The sequence below is a fragment of the Notechis scutatus genome, chromosome Z (genome assembly GCF_049901735.1).
Source record: "Notechis scutatus isolate UNSWTSFEM ecotype Mainland chromosome Z, rNotScu1.2, whole genome shotgun sequence".
Lineage (NCBI taxonomy): Eukaryota > Metazoa > Chordata > Lepidosauria > Squamata > Elapidae > Notechis > Notechis scutatus.
In genome coordinates, this window is record NC_142025.1 from 130,793,688 (window position 1) to 130,814,797 (window position 21,110).

Here is a 21,110-nt window from a genome sequence, read left to right on the forward strand (position 1 = left end):
ACCTTTTCAAAACCTCAAGCAATTGTATCTCTGAATGATAATCATAACCACTCCCTCCTGCAATTATGACATTAATATGACTTCTTTCTCCAGTTCTTTGGGGAGCCTTAAGATCTATTGGAAAAATAACAAAACAAATCAATATTAAATCATGTTTATCAGCCATTCAAAGTTAAAATAGGAGATCTATGATTCTTCATCAGTTGGATTGCAGATAATTTGCACTGAACAGTCATAACTTCACATATTAAGCAACCAATCAGGTTGAATAATAGTGGACAGAGACCTTGCCTGGTCACATCACTACTGTTTGATTCATTTTAGCCAGAAGAGTTCCATGGAAAATGATGACATTGGTGGTGTTTGTATTAGTGCTACTTCCATTGACAGTGTGCAAAGTTGCTAGCTTTAGATGTAATGTTAGTAAGCCTCTTCCTATTCATCATAAGAAGTATAAGTCTGGAGATTTAATAATGGCTGGCGTCATTTCTCACACTTACTGTTTCACAAGTCCTACTTTTTATCTAAAATGCCCTTCTTCTGTAGTTTTTGGTGATTTTGTGTAAGATCCTTTATTTTCTTAATCCTTCCATATGTGTTTTCCAATTATATTCTAAGTGTGTTTTTCTGATGTGGTGTGCTGTGGAGAAGGCACTTTGCTGATAGAGGTTCATTTAGTCATTCAGTAGTAAATAATCTAGGACATTTTCTTTTTCTAAGAATGGGGGCAGACTCCATTGTGAAACAGTCAATTTTCAGGAATGTATTTCTGCTGGATCCAATCTTATTTAAAAATGTGAGTATCTATTTTCAATACCTTGGACATTTGGCTATGATGTCCCTCCAAATAACAGAGTTATAACAGAATTACAGAGTTGAAGGGAACTTTGGGGGTCTTTTATATTATTTCAGACAAATGGTTGTCCAATCTCTTCTTTAAAATCTCCAGTGATAAAGCACCCACAACTTCTGAAGGCAAGCCATTCTACTGATTAATTGTTCTCAACCTAGAATTAAGGAGCAGTTTCCTGACAAGTCCTTTTCAACTCTGTTATTCAGCTATTCTCCCCATCAGGGAATTTCTCTTTATAGTGAGAACAACCAGGGGGATGACTTGTCTTTCATTCTAGAACATTTAAAAGGGGGGCACATGAGTGCTTTGATCTAAAATGGATCTGCAAATTATTTCCTGCTATCCATCCTATTGGATGTGAGATAACTTTTAAGATAGCATTATGGCAAGAGTAGAAAGAAGTAGGCACTTGCATTCTAATATAATTGCCCTCACTCTAATCTCTGTATGCTCCAATGTAATTGGTCTAAACATATTTTACTGCAGAGGCTGAAGAATGGAAAAGATAAAAGGAGAGACTGTTTTAAACTTACTCTGTTACATGCTTAGTCTTAATCTGAATGTTCCCATTTTTATTTAAGAAAGGGAATGAATTAGCTAGGTAGTATGAATTAAATTGAGTTGTTGCTAATTTTTTATAACTGAAGCAATAAGATAATAAGATATAACAATCTTCCTGAAGTATTCCATAGATGATATAACCTTCTGTATTACCAATCAGCAATTATAGTTACAAATATCAAATAGCCATATTTCATACTGACATTTGAACCATTCTCATTACATGGTAGACAAGACTAATTCCAACATTTTTATTCATTTCTTAGGCACTATCCAAGAAATGAATCTTATTAAAAACTACCAGTTGGAAAGTTGACTCTTCCCTATTTTCAAATAATTTATCTAATAAATCACTTTGCAATTTAGATTGAATGCAGACCAATTCAAAAGAACACAGGGGTCACTGATTTACTTGCTGAACAAATGAGATTTTGTGACCATTTTTAAAATTATGTCTCATGCTGAAGAGTTACAGTTGGTTTGCTGTGCTTGATGTAAAACTCAGTACACTTGAAAGGTGTCTATATTTTTGTCCCTATAAATTAATAAATAGTGGAAGTTGAAAGCCCAACATTATAACAAAGGCAATTGTATTGCTTTATGCTAGTAGGAGTACAAATACCTTTGTCTATTTGTTGAGCTAAGGTGTAACAATATATCACTATTCAGTCCCTATTTGAAATGTTTACTAAGGACCTGGGTATTCTGGGAGTAAGTCACCCAGCAGAAACATGCTTCAGGTTAGAAGCTTTTGTGGATCTGATGGGCTTTGGTTTCTACTTGCTTCGGTGCATGGGATAATGCCTATACAGAGAAAGGGGCATAAGACAAAGGTCTTAAAAAAATTCTGTCTCATTTTTAGTAAAAAATTAACAGAAAGAATCATAACTACAGCAAGAAACACACAGTATCACATTTAGTAAGCTTTGATGCACATGATGCAACACATAGTTTAAATAATGACTTCTTTTGTATATTTATTGTTTTTAATTTTAATTAATTAGATACTGTAGAGTAACTTTTTTGTGAAATGGTCAGCCATGTAAATTTGATAAGTGATAGATAGATAATAGATGATAGATAGATAGATGAATAGATAGATGATTAATAGATAGATAGATAGAAAATGCCAGTTTCCTAATTCTAAGATTTCAAAATAATCCTGTGCTGATTTATGCATAGCCATTTTAGAGCACAGCTCGAGGGAGGGGGGAGCTGAGAAAGTGTCACATCATTTGGGGTGGCCTCCTTGCTTTTCTTTGTTTTGTGTTATATCATGTTTGAGGCTATATTGTATGTATTTGATGGGGATTTCTTGTAAGGCTTGCATTCCATGCAGCGGTGGTATTCAGCAGGTTCTGACCAGTTCTAGAGAACTGGTAACAGAAATTTTGAATAGTTCAGAGATCCTGCAAATATCACCTCTGATTGGCCCTGCCCCCATCTATTCTCTGCCTCCCAAATCCCAGCTGATCTTTTGTTGTCCTGCACAGAACAATGGAGCTGGAAAGCAGGTTAGTGGGGTGGGGAGGGAATGGGATTTTGCAGTATCCTTCCCCCAGGAGTGGGGAGGGAATGGAGATTTTACAGTATCCTACCTCTGGAATAGGAATGGAGATTTTTCAGTATCTTTCCTCTGCCACACCCACCAAGCCATGCCATGCCCATCAAGCCATACCCACAGAATTGGTTGTTAAAAAAATTGAATCCCACCACTGATTCCATGTTAACTCTAAACAACAATAACTGTAGGATCTTTGCCAGAGATCTGTAGGATCTTTGTAGAGATCTGCTCAGGTATGTTTCAAGGTTTCAGACTTGAAGCTTATGCCTCAACTCTTATCTAAGGAATATTTCCTGTTGGGTTCCATAGCTAGCTTAGGGCTTAATCCATGGCTAACACTAACAGATTCTTATTTGCAAATTTCACAACAGAAATGTAGTTGATTATTTTTCTTATTGAATGTGAGCTTCTGAGATACCAGTCTGCCAAATTCCCACTTCTGAAATCATACAGATAGGTTTCCCAATTCTTTTTTTTTTTTTTTTTGTAAATTTTATTTGAGTTTTCACACAAAAAATACAAATAAAACATCTTTTTTGAAAGTAGCGTAATCCCGGGTTACATTTCTTCGTACAGACACAAATTCAGTTTCATGGTCATTTTTATGTTCTATTCCATATCTTATTACTGTTTTACATTTTCTGCATAGCTTCTCCCCTCTTTTAATTTTCTCAATTCTCTTTTAATTATCTCGTCTCAATTCAAATCATTATATTTATATTTTTTGTCTGTCCTGTTTCAATTATCTATTATCTTTTCTCATTAAATAAAGTTTCTCCTGTAGTTACTGATTGGAGTATGACGCCTTTATATCTTTTAAGTTTATCCATTTAACTCTTATTTAGGCTTCAATATATACCCTAAAGTTATAACATTCAATATAATACATAACTTCCATTCGGATTCTGCTTGGTACATTCTTGAAATACACACTATATTCTTAAAAAAAGAAAAATATATATAAATATATGTAATTAAAACAACACATTCCATTCCAATTCAATTCTATCATTAATATTAATATTCATTAAAATCTTAACTTCTTTAACATTACTTTTCAATTAAATATCATACTTCTATGGGAACAATTATAAGCTTTCCATAATTAACCCCCCCCCTTCACTTATATTTTATAAAACATTAACTAATTAAAATGTTCCCATCCCTTCCTAATTCAATTTTCTCATTTATTTTATTTCACTTATTTTATTAACAAACATTTCACTAAATTACACTATTTTATCCCTCATTTTAATCATACGTTGTTTCCAATTTTCTAAAGTTATTTCTATTACTAATATAACAATACAATCTTATGTACCTTTACAGAATCCCTTTTTCAGTTAAATTTTCACCCATTATCTCTAAATAGGTCCTGTTTCTCTATATCTTGTTCCAGTGCTTTGTAACTTCTTTTCCTTTCCTTCTTCCCTCTCTTCTTCTCTCTCCCCTTTTTACCCCCTTGTCTCTCTACCTCTATTTCTCTCTTCTGTATTCCCCACTTCTGTTGCTTTCCAGTATTATACTTATTTTTTTAATTATTTTTCTTTTCTTTGGTTGTTTTTTTAAGTCTTAAATTCTCCATTCTCTTTCCCCCCTTTCCTTTTTCTTACCCACATAGAATCACTTGTTCATTAAAGATGGCTTCTTCTTTGTCCCAGTCTTCTTGTTTGGCAGAGCGTTTCTTGTTGTTTCTCATAGTTCCAAATCTCCATTTCTAAAAATTGAAAAACGAAGCCAAAAGAACCCCTCCCTTCTTGTGCATCTTCTTTATACTTTTTAAGCTCCATTTTCAATTCATCCAGAAGTAGTGCCATTGTATAAATTTTTAAACAACCACCCGATTAATTTTAGTCATTCAAATGCAATAACCAAGAATCCAAAGATCGCCAAGTAATCCAAATACACGCAAGCTGTTTCTTTTTGCTCTTTTTTTTCATTTTCTCTTCCTGGGGTCCTACTGTTTAGTTACAAAGTTTCAGTTAAAATGTATCTTTTAGAAGTCTTGTTGAAGTTTTACTGTAGATTCTTTTTAATTCCAGGCAGTCTCCTCCCTCTTTCCAGATCCTGCCCTTTTATTCTTTTTCTCTCCCTTCCTGCTTATGAAAAAAAATTTTAGTGTCCAGAAATCTTTATTATCCCTTTGACATTTTGTTTTATTTTCAGCTTAATTGCCTGTTGATGTCAAAGTGGATTTTTCTGATTTCTTATTTAAGTCTCTTAATTGTCAGTATAGGGAAAGGGAGAGAAGGAAAAAAAAACCAAACCGTTCCCTTTTCATTTTCCTTCACTGATTCCAACTCTTCTTTGGGAGCGATGTTATTTTTTTGTAAGTTTAAATTCCAGGGTACCTTAGTTGTTGCTTTTTCAATTTAACCCAGTCGGCCAAAACTTTCACTTCTTATCTTCCTCCTGCACATTCTTTTCTGGTCGAGTTCTTCTTTGAGGTGGCCATTTCTGACCACTGCTGCAACTGCCTTCGGGAAAGGGAGTAATGGCCAGCTGAGAAGGAGAGTTATGGCTCTCCTCAACCCTGCTGGCAGTCTCCCCCCTCTTCACCACCTCTACGGGGTGGCTTAGCCCCGAAACCAGCCGGCTCAGGGCGCTCCAGCGGCGAGCCCAGACTGAAACCATGCACAATCGCAGATTTCTGTCTGTCGCCGAAGGAACTCAAACCGGAAGCCAGGTCTCCCAATTCAGACACTGTTATGGAGCCAGACAAAACTATTTTCTGAAGGTCAAGCAATAAAAGAGGTCCTGGAAGGCATTTTGGAAGAGGAGTCCTTGGTGCTCTCTGAGCTTGCTTGTTTTCTTGCAGATATTTCATTACCTAAACTAGGTAACATTGTTAGTGCTAGTCATTTCAGAAGAGCTTATAGTCTACACATTCACATTCCTGGATGAATCTATGTGTACTCATCCCAGGTTCATTGTTTCTAAAACAAAGCCCCTGAAATCCAAAAAGAACATACACAAAAGTCCTTCAAAAAGGAAAGAACACAAGAAAAAGTTCCTGGGAGTATCAAGAAAAACATTAAAAAAGTTATACATCTTAAATCTCCTAGAGAATTCTACTATTCTAGAGTGGAAGGATTCTCCCAAGATTCTCCCACACAATCTAATTTCAAAGAAGTTCTTTGTTAAAACATTCTGAATTCTATCAACTTCTTTGCTGACAGTTCAAAATTGTAAGATGTCCATTCCTCTCATCGTAGGGTCCTAAAACAGCACTACCAACACATCCTGGCTTTGGAATTTGCTTTAAAGGATATAAATGACAACAGCCAACTCTTACCTAACATCACCCTGGGCTTCCATATCTACAATAATGATTTCAGGGCAAGGACTATTTATCTTGCTTCCATGGAACTTCTCTCCACAAAAGACAAACTTCTCCCAAATTATAGATGTGATGTGCAAAATGATCTTGTAGCAGTTATTGGGGGACCTAACTGTGATGTCAAATTCAATATGGCAACCATTCTCTGCATGTACAAGATCCCACAGGTAGGCAGTATGAAAACACATAGATATTGCAACAGAAGTGCATATCTCTCCTACCAATTTGAGGTATTTTTGTGGTCTGGGGATGAGAAAAATAAATACAAAGAAATCCAAGGATTTAATTTTAAAAGAAACTCTTGGTTCAGGGACACTATGCATGAAATTCGGCCTATCCACTTCTTTCTCTATGGAGCTAAACTGTATCATGAAAACTAGGAACAATTCTGCATGACTGTTAGTCCCATTCAAGCAACTCCGTGCAGGCAGTCAAGTTCCTTTATTTTATCATTTCCCACACAAATTGCAAATGAACACCATGGTAGGGATTTTTTTTTTTTTTTTGCCTTTTTGAAAAAAGGAATCAGATGAAAAGTGAACTTTGAACAAGTAAAAGGAGAAAGAAAGAAAATAAGTATCAGATAGTTATCAACCAATACATACAGGCAAACCCACATACTTGTGGAAATATCTTTTCTGGTGTTCCCTTTTGATTTAGCTTATATATGGTTCAGATCTAGTGATGGAGAAAAAAACCCAAGGAGTCTTTTTCCATCAGATGTTCCCAACTGTGGCACTCCAGTATGAGGGTATTCTCAGGTTGTTGCTATATTTCAACTGGAAATGGGTTGGAGTGGTTTACCTGAATGATATTAATGGAGAGAGATTCATAGAGGAAGTGCTTCCTGTTAGATCTGGAGGAGTGGGCGCAAGGAACGGAGACGAGGCATCGAATAGTGACTCAACTCTTTATTAGTGACTTCAGAAAGAGAACGAACGCTTGGGCAGCAGCAGCTACTTTTATAGAGCTGGCTGCTGTCACAGTGTCCAATGATTCAAGTTTGCCATGCTGGAAGCGTCCAATCGGCGGCGACCCGCTATCAGCCAATCAGATTAGCCAGAGACGACCAATCACGATCTGCTAACTGCGGGCCAATGAGAAGTGCAGGATTACGAGCCTGCTGTGGAAGTAAAACTATTAGGATTCAAAACCAATGCGTTTGCTTAGTTCGTAACACCCCTCCCCCCTAGGTTCCGTCTGAGGGGTGGGGTGATGTATTCTTCCAAATAGGCAGGTCGTTTCACCTGTCTACTCGATCTGCATTGCTCCACCGGTCTTTGCTCTGGCTCTGGTTCCGGTGGGCTGCGTGCTGAACTTAATGGCAACAATAGTCCAACCTCTTCGCTGGGTGACTCGGGGTTGTCATCTCTGCTACCGTCACGGCTGTCATTTGGATTCCTTGAATTTGCTTCAGTCGCAGTACTGCTTTGTGGCGAGGCGATCACCTGGCTTGGTTCTCCTTCGGCAGGTGAGTATCCCCGGGTTGGTTGTGCTGCTTGCTGGTTTTTGCTTACTGGGTCATATGCTAATTCTCTTCCGGTCCCTTCGGTTTCCCTTCCCCCCTGGTTTGAAATTCTGGGCTTGTGGACGGGGTAGGTGCTAGTTGGGAGAGAAGTTGGTCAATGTGGCGCTTCCACGTTTTCCCATCATCAGTTTGTAAATGGTAGGATCGGGGGCCCGTAGGTTGGGTTACGGTAGCAGGGACCCACAATGGGTCGCCGGAAAAGTTTTTTGCAAAGACGAGGTCGCCTACCTTGAATGTGCGACACCTGCTGCTGGACCCCAGAGGCTTTTCTGGAGTGTAGGCAGGGTGTAGGTGATCAAGATGTGAGCGAAGTTTTCGGCCCATGAGCAGTTCGGCTGGGGTTCTGTTTGTGGTGCTGCTTGGGGTGATATGCTGGAGGAGAAGCATCCTGGTCACCTTGTCATCAATGTCCCCATGTTCCATCTTGTGTAGCATTTTCTTTATGAATTGGACCATGCTCTCAGCCCTGCCATTGGCCGCCAGGTGAGCCGGCGAAGTTAAAGCGTGGCGTATTCCCCGGTCTGCTAGGTACTGTTCAAATGCCAGAGCAGTGAATTGGGGGCCATTATCTGAGACCAGGACATCTGGCAACCCGTGCGTAGTGAATAGTCTATTTAGTTTTTTGACAACTGCTTCTGTGGTGGTGCTCTTCATTTTGTGGACCTCCAGCCAGTTGGAATAGGCATCTACTGTTATAAGAAATGTGTGTCCCTTGGTGGGTCCCGCAAAATCAATGTGGACACGGGACCAAGGACCTCGAGGCGTTTCCCATTCAGTCAGTGGGGCTTTTGGTGGAGCTGAGCGGGTTTCCTGACATTTGGAGCAGGTGGCCACCCAGGTCTCTATTTGCTTATCTATACCTGGCCACCATGCGTAGCTCCTTGCCAGTGCCTTCATGCGCACGATGCCTGGGTGTCCATCATGCAAAAGTTTTAGAACTTTATGCTGTAGTGTCTCAGGGATTATGACTCTGTCTCCCCACAAGATGCATCCTTTTTGGGAGAAAAGTTCTGTCTGTCGGTTTTTGAAAGGCTTAAGGATGTCGCTGGGTTCATTGTCAGGCCAACCTCTTTCCACCCAGCTGAGGACTCATGCCAAACAAGGATCTTTCTTTGTTTCCGAGGTGATGTCCTGTGCAGTCAGGGGTGGTGACGGAAGAGTTTCTATTTGTAGTGCAGCTAGGGTTGGAGCTGGGTCGCTTATGACTTCTGGAAGTGGAGAACGGCTCAAGGCGTCAGCGTGGGGAATGGCTTTTCCAGGGCGATGTAGTAGTTGGTAATTGTATGCAGCCAGAAACTCTGACCAACGTGTCATTCTGGGTGATAAAATGTGGGGAGTTGGTTTGTCTCCCGCTAAGATGCCAAGTAATGGTTTGTGATCGGTGATTAATGCAAAGGGTCTTCCGTATACATACTCATGGAATCGTTTGATCGCAGACACGATAGTGAGAGCCTCTTTATCGAGTAGGCTATAGTTTCTCTCAGTTTTAGATAAGGTTCTTGAAAAAAACGCAATAGGTGCCTTAGTTCTGTTTGGCAGGACGTGGCTCAAGATGGCTCCTACTCCAAACATCACAAGTGACAGTTAAAGGTAAAGTCTCGTTATATTGCATTAATACAGCATCTGAAGTTAAAAGGTCTTTAACTTGCTGAAAGGCTCGTTCTTCCTGGTGTCCCCAGATCCAGGACGCCTTCTTGTCGAGGAGCCTATGCAGGGGTTCAGCAACGGTTGCTTTCTGGGGCAAGAAGATGTTATAAAAATTAATGAGTCCCAGGAAGGCTTGGAGATCTGTTTTATTCCTAGGTCTTGGGGCGTTTTTTATGGCAGCTAGTTTTTTCTCAGTAGGGTGAATTCCTTGTTTGTCAAGAAGGTACCCCAGGAATTCAACCCTCTCAGTACATAGTTGGCACTTGTCTTTCTTGACCTTCAGGCCAGCGTCTTTGAATTTCTGGAGAACCATTCTGAGTCGTTTTTCTAATAGGCTTCTAGTGGGGGCAGCTATCAAGACATCATCGAAGTAGGGCACAACCCCTTTTATGCCCTTTAACAGTCTCTCCATCAGACTTTGGAAAATGCCCGGTGCTACGCTCACTCCGAATTGGAGTCTATTACACTTGAATGCACCCCTGTGCGTGACTATAGTCTGGGCTTCTGCAGTCTGTGCATCTACGGGCAGTTGCTGGTACGCCTGGGCTAGGTCCAAATTTGCAAATATTTTTCCACCTCCCAAGGAATGAAGAAGGTGTTGGACCACAGCGCGTGATTTAGGGTGGCCCGGTAGTCCCCACAAATTCTTAAGGATCTGTCAGGTTTTATGGGGGTTACAATTGGGGTCTCCCATCGGACGTGGTCAATCGGTTCCAACATGCCCTGGGCTATTAATTTGTCCAATTGTTCATCAATCTTTGGCTTGAGTGCAAATGGCACTCGACGAGGCTTAAGGCGAATGGGCGCAATATCGGGGCTGAGATTAAACGATATGGGGGATCCTTTGTACTTGCCTTGTTCCTCGGTAAACACGTCCTGGAATTCCTGGACGAGGGCCGCTTCCCAGTCATCGCTTCCGGTCTGGTGTATGCCTGCTAGTTCAATTCCTAGCGGCGTGAACCACTGCAAGCCTAGCAAGCTGGGCCGATCTCAATCGATGATGGTAAGAGGAAGAGTTGCTGTGTGGTCTTTGAAAGATACTTGGACGTGGCGGGTACCGGCAACTGGGATTCTGTTCCCTTGGTAGTCTTTTAATATGATTTTTTGAGTGCTGAGGTCCTGGCGACGGATGTCAGGGATCAGCTGTTTGAGGGTTTTCCAAGAGACCATTGATAAGGACGACCCGGAGTCGACCTCCATAACACATGGTTGAATTGCAATGGTGACCTTCACTCGGACTTTCCTTGCATCCAGGGATGAAGCGTGGCCGATGGTGATGGTTTGATGGGTCTCTTCTCATCTAGTTGAATTGGCGGGTGCTCTATTTCTGTAGTGGTAGTGGCTCCATTGGTTGTTTAGGCAGTCCCGAGTCATTGGTGGGGTGCCTGTTGTCTGCCGGAAATTATATTCTCTTCGGTTTGGGCTGGATCCTCGTTTGCTTCTGCATACTTTTGCGATGTGGCCCCTCTTTCCACAGGAACGGCAGAGTGCGTCTAGGAATTTGCAGTCTGCCCGCGGGTGATTACCCCCGCATCTAGCACATTGCCATGAAGATTTAGGGTTCCGCTGGTCTCGCTGGTTGCATTCTGACCTGAGGCGGTTGACCTCCTCTTCCTCGCTTTCTGATGAGGATTCGAGGTCTTCATGGTGGGTGGTCGTTGTGTGCTTCTCGGCGAAAGGCGTAGTGTCACTGGCGAGTTGGCGGTGCAGTGCGTTCGCTCAGCACATTCGAGCGGCCGATTTCCTGGTTGCTTCTGCTGCAGTAGCCTCGGCTATGACATCTGCGAGGCCGATGTCCCCCTTCACCATAATTTTGCTCTGGGTCATAGGGTCTTCCAGGCCCAGAACGATTCGGTCTCTCAAGGCTTCCTCAAGGTTTGCGAAGCCACAGAGTCCCGCCAGGTTCCTGAGATCAGCGATGAAGTCTCCAACACTCTCGCTTTTCTGTTGGTCCCTCTGGTAAAACTCGTGTCTTCTGATGAGTGTTGGCACCGCCGGTGCATAATGGGCCCGGAGGATCAGCGCGAGGTTGTCCCAATCCATTGTCTTGACTTCGGCCGGTTTCACAAGTGCTTTTGCCATTGTAAAAACGGCAGGCCCACAATGGGTCAGGAATACAGCTTGTTTCTTGCCAGACGTAGCATCTTTTAGATTGTTGGTCTCCAGGAACATCTGGAACCTGTCCATATACGAGTCCCAGTCTTCGTTAGCCGGGTCAAATGGAGCGGGTGGTATGGCGCTGCTGGTCATTTTGTCGCTAGTGGGTGCGCTCTTAGCCACGTGCTCTGCTTGGTGCTCAGCGAGTGTTCAGTCAGCTCTATCGTCTCCGCATCCCATCCTCGTCACCAGTGTTAGATCTGGAGGAGTGGGCGCAAGGAACGGAGACGAGGCATCGAATAGTGACTCAACTATTTATTAGTGACTTCAGAAAGAGAACGAACGCTTGGGCAGCAGCAGCTCCTTTTATAGAGCTTGCTGCTGTCACAGTGTCCAATGATTCAAGTTTGCCGCGCTGGAAGCGTCCAATCGGCGGCAACCCGCTATCAGCCAATCAGATTAGCCAGAGACGACCTATCACGATCTGCTAACTGCGGGCCAATGAGAAGTGCAGGATTACGAGCCTGCTGTGGAAGTAAAACTATTAGGATTCAAAACCAATGCGTTTGCTTAGTTCGTAACACTTCCCATGTTCTCCAAGAATGGCATTTGTTTTGACACCATACAAAGGTTCCCACAGCTAACTCTATCTGTATTTGTTGATCAAATGCTGAAGGAGGCACTTGACATACTCCTGCATATCAGGAAAAGTACTGCAAGTGTATTCATAGTCCATGGTGAAATTCAGTCCTTTTTTGTTTTGAGGATGGCACTTTATTTATCGGAATTTGAGAGTGTACCAATGGCAACAAAGGTCTGGATTATGACAACTCAAATGGATTTCACATCAATTCCCTTTCAAGATGATTGGAACTTAGATTTCATCCATGGCGTTTTATCACTTGCAGTGCACAGAAAGGAATTGTTTGGTTTCCAGAACTTTGTTCAAACCAGAAGTCCTAAAGGTAGAAGAGAAGATGGTTTCATCAAAGCTTTTTGGGAACAAGCTTTTAAGTGTGCATTCCCTGCTTCTCTAGGAGACCAAGAGGGGAGCATAATCTGCACTGGGGAAGAAAAATTAGACTCTCTTCCTGTACCTGTTTTTGAAACAAGCCTGACCACTCACAGCTACAGCATCTACAATGCTGTTCATGCTGTAGCTCATGCTCTGCACAATATGCATTCAACCAAATCCATGTACAGATCAAGGCCAAAGAGAGAAGGATGGAAACTTCTTCATCTATCTCTGTGGCAGGTAATTGAGATATAAAATTCTTCTCAATGATTTTATGTATTGGCCTGAACAAAGGTCTAGGTCAATGACTGCCTTAAAATCTGGATTATATTTTAACAGTTCATTATATATGGAGTTCACTATTATGTCTTATTAAGAATATATATTCTAAATAAGAATATAGTAAGTGATGTGATTCTCTTCTTGTTACTAATGTTCATATCTTGTTTTTTCTTCTGATACGTTTATTTAAGTTTCCAGATAAATATTATTTCTTCTTGTCACTTTACTTTATCTAACATCGCTGCCATGGTCTAAAATAATGTTGACCGTGATAATTATGTTAAATAATGTGACAAGAAGAAGCCAAAATAAGCAACAAATAATTTAGTTTTCTAAATTTGCTTAATACAGTGGTATTTTAATCAACCTAAATAAAACATTTAGGAGTCTGAAAAATTATCTGTAAATTTTCAGCTATCTTAGGTCTTCTTTCATATCCTGTTTACAATTTCATTGTTTACAATTTACATTGTTTCTAACAATGGATGGAAACTAATAAAAGAGAAAAGTAACCTAGAATTATGGAGAAATTTCCTAACAGTGAGAAAATTAATTAGTGGAAAAGCTTGCCTTCACAAGTTGTGGGTGCTATATCATCGGAGGTTTTTAAGAAGAAACTTATCTGAAATGGTATAGAGCTGTGGTGGTGAACCTATGGCACATGCAGAGCCTTGCTGTGGGCACACCCACCATCACCCCACTCCAGCTCTACCACACATGTGTGCATGCCTCCTGCTGGCCAGCTGGTCTTCGGGCCTCTGATGTGTACGCGCATGGGTGGGGCACATGCACAAGGGGCAGGGTGCATGCACAGGGGGTGGGGCACATGCACATGTATGGGTGGTACACACGTGCATGGGACAAATACTTGCATTGTATTTTGGGCACTCAGTGCCAAAAAGGTTCTCCATCATTGGTATAAGGTCTCCTGCTTGAGCAGGGAACTGCTCAGGGAACTAGAAGACCTCCAATTGATTGATTGATTGATTGATTATCCTTCATTTATTTTCCTCATTCCTGCTTTCAGTTCCATCACTTTCTGAGAAGTGTTTCATTTAACAATTCTGCTGGTGAAAAAGTTTCCTTTGATGAAAATGGTTCATTAATGACAGGATTTGATATTGTCAATTGGGTCACATTCCGTAACCACTCCTTTCGGAGAATTAAAGTTGGCAAAATAGAACCCATGGCTCTTCCCAAAGAAGGCTTCACCATTCATGCAGAAGAAATTCAATGGCCCAGCCAATTCAACCAGGTAAGAAGCACACTCAAGATGCCTATCCTAAAAATAAAAAAAAACAATAAAAAATTAAAGGAATTTGAAATATAGAAAGGTCATCCAATCCATATTGTAGCCTGATCCTGGTTTCTGAAATATCCAAAATGTTCAGTTATCCAAGAGGCAATTTATTCTAAACTATTTCTATCCTGAAACATGTATCAGGAAACATCTGGATTCTGTCCTTCTGTTGTTGTTTTTTTTTTTTTTAAAGTCTTTGTTAATCTGATTTGGTGAGTTCTTAAAACATCAATGCATTTCAAGACTCCATCTGAAGAGTATAAGGAAAATCAAACATTTCCTCAAATAAGTAGGTTATCCCACTCAACTATATATCAGTTCAAAAAAATGTTATTTCCAGTGTGGGCTTCTTCTTTCATTCTTCCACAGACAAAGCCTCTTTCACTATGTAATGATGCATGCCAAATGGGGACCAGTAAGGCAAAGAAAGAAGGGGAGCCGTTCTGTTGCTATGGTTGCTTTCCATGTCCAGAAGGGAAAATTGCAGATCAAAAAGGTAAGAAATCCTGGATAAAGATTTCTAAGATAATGAAATATCAAATAATCAGATGATGGTATAGTATGCTCTTAATTTGTATACATACCAAATCCTATTTTAGAAAGCCTATTAAAATTGGCTTATTCTACAGTCTTAAAGGTGACTATGCTATGAGAGAGAGAGGGGGAGGGAGGGGAGAGGGAGGGGGAGAGAGAGAGGGGGGAGAGAGAGCAACAGCATTTTAGTTTTATATACAGCTCCATAGTGCTTTACAATACTCTCTGGGTGTATTACAACGTAGAAGCATTATTTGCATATTCCCCTAACGATTTAGATTCTCATTTTACTGACCTTGGAAGGGTGGTAGGCTGAGTCAACGCTGAGCTAGTCAGTGTGTGGGCAGAGTTTACCCTCAATACTACAACTACTGCTCTACAAAGACTCCAGAGATAGATAGAGGGGAAAAGAGAGAGATTGATTGATTTTAGGTCACTTAAATCAGTTGAAGAAATGAACTTTCCTTTCCTTTTTCCTTGGTGGACCACTGTTATTCCTCCTAGCCTTCTTTCGCAGTTTGTCTCTTTGTGTGCACACATGTCTGTATAATACAATAAATTGTGATGCTGAGAAATCAATCAGCATAAACACATCCCAAGCTTTATCAGGATATCAATTCAAGGTAATTCATCAGTGCTATAAAACCTTTAGTGGTACTACCACTAAATAAGGAACACAATAATGAAAACTGTAACAATATTTTAGTATGTTGCTTGTGGAAATGTAATTGGAAGTCTACTCTTTGTTGATGAAAATGATACAAAAAGTGTTTGTGGTGATTATTTATTTATTAAACATACAAAGAGAACATGACAAAACAGAAGTAAACATATACATATGATACATAAAATTATGAGGCAGTGATCTCATAAATGGATATCCAATTCAGCCAGCCAGGTGAACACCTCTGGCATTGCTTTGTGCAGATCTTCCAGGGAACCAGGAATGCATGGACTGGGCAATCTTGCACAATAAGTTTAATTCTTTGCATATCAGTACCACGATGACAAGGGAAATCTTCCCATCACTACTGATACAGGGGAGAGAAACTGCTTCCAGTATTACAGCTGTTTCTATTCAATTTTGTTCAGACAGAACAAAGCAGATTAAAACTGGTCGTTTTGCAGAAGGATCAGTAATGATCAGGCCCAAGAAGGTTTCTACTCTCCAGGCATTCTTGGGGCTAAACTGGGTAGATGTTAAATGAATAGGTGTTTTCTTAAAAAAACAAAAACATTTTATTAAACAAAACAATTAAAAACATTGAAATGGTGAAATCGGTTTGACGTGATTTTGGGTCAATATATCTGAAAGCATGAACGGAAGAGATGACTCCACCAGACTGTCAATTATCTAGAAGCCTGCACTCACAAACAAACAAAATCTCCAAACCACAAGCCAAGCAAACACCTGGGCACAAACAGACCCCCCCCCCCGATACCTCCAGCTCAAACACATCCCAACCAGGCACCCAGATGAAACCTAGCTTCCTAATAAATGATAGCCATCCGTTTACCCGAAGCCAAGCTGCATTAAAAGCCTCCAATACAGGAAATACAATGTTGCCAGCCAATCAAGACAAAAAAAACACTACAAAACATACAGAAGATATTAGAAACACCAATCAAGCAGAACACGGTAAACTCCAAGACCAATAAACACAGACCAAGACTCCCAACCAATCAGGATGAAGAAAACACCATTCTGGCACAGCGTAGGCTAGCACCAAATTTAAAACAAAAATGGCTGTGAAAGTCTGACTCAGAGACGAACACTATACAGAAGCCTGATGATGGCAGATGAGATTCTGCTGAAACATCGCTACAACTTTAAAAGCACAACTATAATGACATGGGAAAAATCCAAGCAGGTACTTATTCTTCTATTGGTCTGTCCAATGTATGTGGCAGGGCAGATGCGCAGGGGACTTCATATATGCTTTGGTTTTCCAGGTCAGTTTTATATTTATTTTATTTATTTATTTATTTGATTTGTCAATTGTTTACAAGATAATAAGTACAAGTGTATACATAGTTGTGAATATATGAAATGGGTACATATAAGAAAAATAAAAGAATAAGAGAAACAATAGGACAGGGACGGTAGGCACGTTGGTGCGCTTATGCACGCCCCCTACAGACCTCTTAGGAAAGGGGTGAGGTCAATAGTAGACAGTCTAAGGTTAAAGTTTTTGGGGTTTGGGGAAGAGACTACAGAGTCGGGTAGAGTATTCCAGACATTGACCACTCTATTGCTGAAGTCGTATTTCCTGCAATCAAGTTTGGTGCGGTTTACTTTGAGTTTGTATCTATTGTGTGCTCTTGTGTTGTTATGGTTAAAGCTGAAGTATTCATTGACAGGTAGGACATTGCAATGTATGATTTTATATACCATGCTTAAGTCAGACCGAAGACGGCGTAATTCGAGGTTTTCTAGTTTTAGAATTTCGAGTCTGGTGGCGTAAGGTATTCTATAACGGGTAGAAGAGTGGAGAACTCTTCTTGTGAAATACTTCTGGACTTTCTCAATTGTGTTAATATCACATACGTGATAAGGATTCCAGACTGATGAACTGTATTCGAGTATTATCTTTGGGGTTTCTTAGGATGGCTGCTATTTTTCTGTCTGTTTTGAAGGCAGTTGTGATGTAATGCCTGTGTAGTAACTTACTGATTTTGTCTGTAGTACCTCTTATGTAGGGCAGGACAGCTGTTTCATAGATCTGTTCATCTTCTAGGTCTCCATTATGTCTCAGTGTGTTTTTGTGGATCAGGCCTGTGATTTTGCTTTTGTGGAAGCCGTTGGCTGTCAGTACTTTAGTCAGGGTGCATAGTTCAATCTTTATGTGTGTTTTGTCTGCCAGGCGATTGGTTCTGGCAATTAGTGTTTTGGCCATGGAGTTTATCTGTGCTGGGTGGTGGTGGGATTGGACGTTGAGGAAGCGGTTGGTGTGTGTTTTCTTCTGGTATATGGTGTGTCCTAGTGTGCCATCTGTTTTTTTTTGTAGATTAGTACATCTAGGAATGGTAGTTGTTTGTTTGTTTCTGTTTCCATGGTGAATTTGATTTTGGGGTGTGTGCTGTTTAGGTGTGTTAGGAAATTGTTTAGGTTTTCTTTTCCATGGGGCCAAATCACAAATGTGTCATCGATGTATCTTAACCATAGTTTGGGTTTGTGGATGGCATTGGCTAGGACTCTGGATTCAAATTCTTCCATGAACAGTTTTGCAATGACGGGTGACAGTGGTGATCCCATAGGGGCTCCTTCAATTTGTTTGTATCTTTGTCCTTTCTGAAATATGTGTTGGTTAAGCAGTGTTCTGCTAGTTCCATGAGGTGTTTGGGTGGTTGGTATTTATTTTTGATGATTTTTGATGAATATATATATATTCCTATAAGCAATTATTCAACTATGTACATATACACATTTATTTGTTCATATATTATATTTCTAACATCATTTATCTTCTTTTCATCTCATCCAATCATTTATTCTTTCAACAACTCCTTTCCCAACTTGACCTTCCTCTGTGCTCTCACCAATTATAGAATTTATCTCAAATTGTATAATAAGCCGATTCATCTTTGTTTTTCATTTCTAGAGTTAACTTGTCTATTTCAGCGCATTGCAAGATTTTATTCATTACTTCTTCTTCACTTGGTATAACTGTCTCTTTCCAGTTTTGGGCGATTGTGTAAATCAAATAAAGCTCAGGAAATTGTTTCATCTTTCTTATATATTTTTTTGACATAATTCCTAATAGAAAGCATTCTGGTAGGTGATCTACTTTAAAACCCGACATTTCCTCCAGCCACTTCCCCATCCTAAGCCAATACTGCGCTTTTTTGTGCAGCACCACCATGCATGATAATACATTCCCCGTTCTATTGAACATTTCCAGCAATTTGGGGACTGGCTTTTGTACATCTTGGCCAATCTGGCTGGTGGAAGATGCCATCGGTAGAACATTTTGAGCAGATTTTCTTTATATGTAGTAGTCATGGTGATCTTTTTATTTCTATCCCATATTGTTTGCCATTGATCTAAATTAATGCTGTACCCAAAATTTCTAGCCCATACCACCATAGTCTCCTTTACTTGTTCTTCCTCTAATTTATAAGCTAATAGAAATTTGTAAAGTTTCCTTATCAATTTATCCTCTGATTCTAAGAGAATTTTATCTAAGATTGTTTCTTGCATGTTAATTTCCCATTCTTTTTTATCCCCTTTATACCTTGTTGTAATTGTATTATTCCCACCATTCTAGATCCATCCCATGCTGCTTTAGGTCTTGTCTAGTTTTTAACTCTCCATCCCCATTTAAGACATCTTCGTAGGTGATAATTTTCCTGTTTCAATAGGTTTGGATATGTTACTGCCTGCAATATTGATATCCAATTTGGCATTTCTAAATATATCTGTTTTCTAGTTTTATTCCAGATCTTAAATAGTGCTTGCCTAATTCTATGCTGTTGAAAATGTCTATGTAAGCCTGGATTATCAGGCCATAGAAACGTGTGCCATCCTTGTTGCAGGTCGTGGTCTTCTAACTGCAGGATTGTTCTATTTTCTAATAGTATCCAGTCTCTAACCCATGTAAGTGAAGCAGTTTGATGATAGATTTCCCAATGAACAGGTGTTTTCAGTGCTGGCCTATGGAGTTTCAATCTTGTGATGAAGTGTATCCGAAGAATCTTCTTGAATCCAGGACTTATTGCGTGAACCATGCAAAGAAATGTTGGTTTATGTAATCCTTCCAGGAAACTGAGGGAAAGGAATGGATGTTTAGCAAATGCATTCATTGAAGGAAGGTTAAAAAAATCCAAATACATAAACTCACATAGACTAATGCACCATGACTTTCTTAAATCATATTTTTCTTGGTTTTATTTAATAGTGTGAAAAAAATATTTACAAAGTTTTTAGATAATAAAAACTATATTCTGGAATGACATAGACCTTAACCAGAGATAGAATTTTGATAGAATAGCCATAGAAATCCAAACTGTGTATTTCAGATATGGATGTTTGTAGTGAATGTCCAGATGATCATTATCCAAACCTGACCCAGGATTCATGCATTCCAAAGAAGAAAACCTACTTGTCCTATGGAGAACCTTTGGGCAGCACTTTGGCCAGTTTTGCTCTTTGTGCTACTTGTCTCTCTGCTTTCATCCTGGGAATCTTTGTTAAATACCATGACACTCCCATTGTCAAAGCCAACAACCAGAACCTGACCTATACTCTCCTTGTTTCACTCTTCTTCGGCTTCCTCTGTGCTCTCCTCTTCATTGGCCACCCAGAGAAGCTGACTTGCTTCATTCGACAAACTGCATTTGGCATGATCTTCTCAACAGCAGTTTCTTGCATCTTGGCCAAAACCATCATGGTGGTTCTAGCATTTACCACTATCAAGCCAGGGTTCAGGATGAAGAAAAGGATGGGCCAAGTATTGGCCAACTCCATCATTCTTTCCTCCTCAGTGATTCAAGTCACCATTTGTACTGTGTGGCTGGTCATTTTCCCCCCCATTTCCAGATGTGGACAAGCATTCAATGGCAGCAGAAATAACTGAAGAATGTAATGAAGGTTCAGCTTTCATGTTTTACTGTATCTTGGGCTTTATGGGTTTCCTGGCCATTGTGAGCTTTGTACTGGCTTTTCTGGCCAGAAGATTGCCTGACACATTCAATGAAGCCAAGTTTATCACCTTCAGCATGTTGCTATTTTGCAGTATTTGGATGTCTTTTGTTCCAACTTACCTAAGTACCAAATGGAAGTACATGGTGGCTGTGGAGATCTTTTCTATTTTGGCCTCCAGTTTTGGGATACTGAGCTGCATCTTTTCCCCCAAATGTTACATCATTTTGTTGAAGCCAAATCTTAACACGAGGGAGAAGCTAACAAGAAAAAATAAACTCTGAAGAAGGAACCTGAAATACTGTAAAAAAAAAAAATTCTCAAAAACACTGCAGGAAAAAGGGTGCTGTATGAAGATTTCACATTGATGGATCTGTTTATCTGGTTTTAAACCTTATATTTGTGTTGTTTCAACTGTTTATGCCTTTAGGTAAAAGCTGACTTTTCACCTCTAGTGTTTTTGTACACGTAGTTTAAGTACAAATTCTTCTAGGAGGCATTGCTGTCTTTAAATATTGGAAAACACCCCAAGTCTGTGCAAGCAAAATGGTGTTAAAGTGTGTGATATGTCAGCTATATTATAGAGATATTGAGCAAATTCTCAAATTCTGACCTCCAGAACTTTTAAATAAATTCTGAATTTCTCTTTAAAAACTTTGTGGGTGGGTGGGTGTGTTTGTGTGAGAGAGAAGAGAAAGAAAGAAAGAAAGAAAGAAAGAGAGAGAGAGAGAGAGAGAGAGAGAGAGAG

General features: G+C 40.0%; 1 pseudogene; it reads left to right on the plus strand.

Moving 5' to 3' along the window:
* The window catches only part of LOC113427498 (vomeronasal type-2 receptor 26-like), a 31,616-nt pseudogene extending 10,970 nt beyond the window's left edge, over positions 1–20,646 (plus strand).
* The last annotated feature ends 464 nt before the right edge of the window (positions 20,647–21,110 follow it).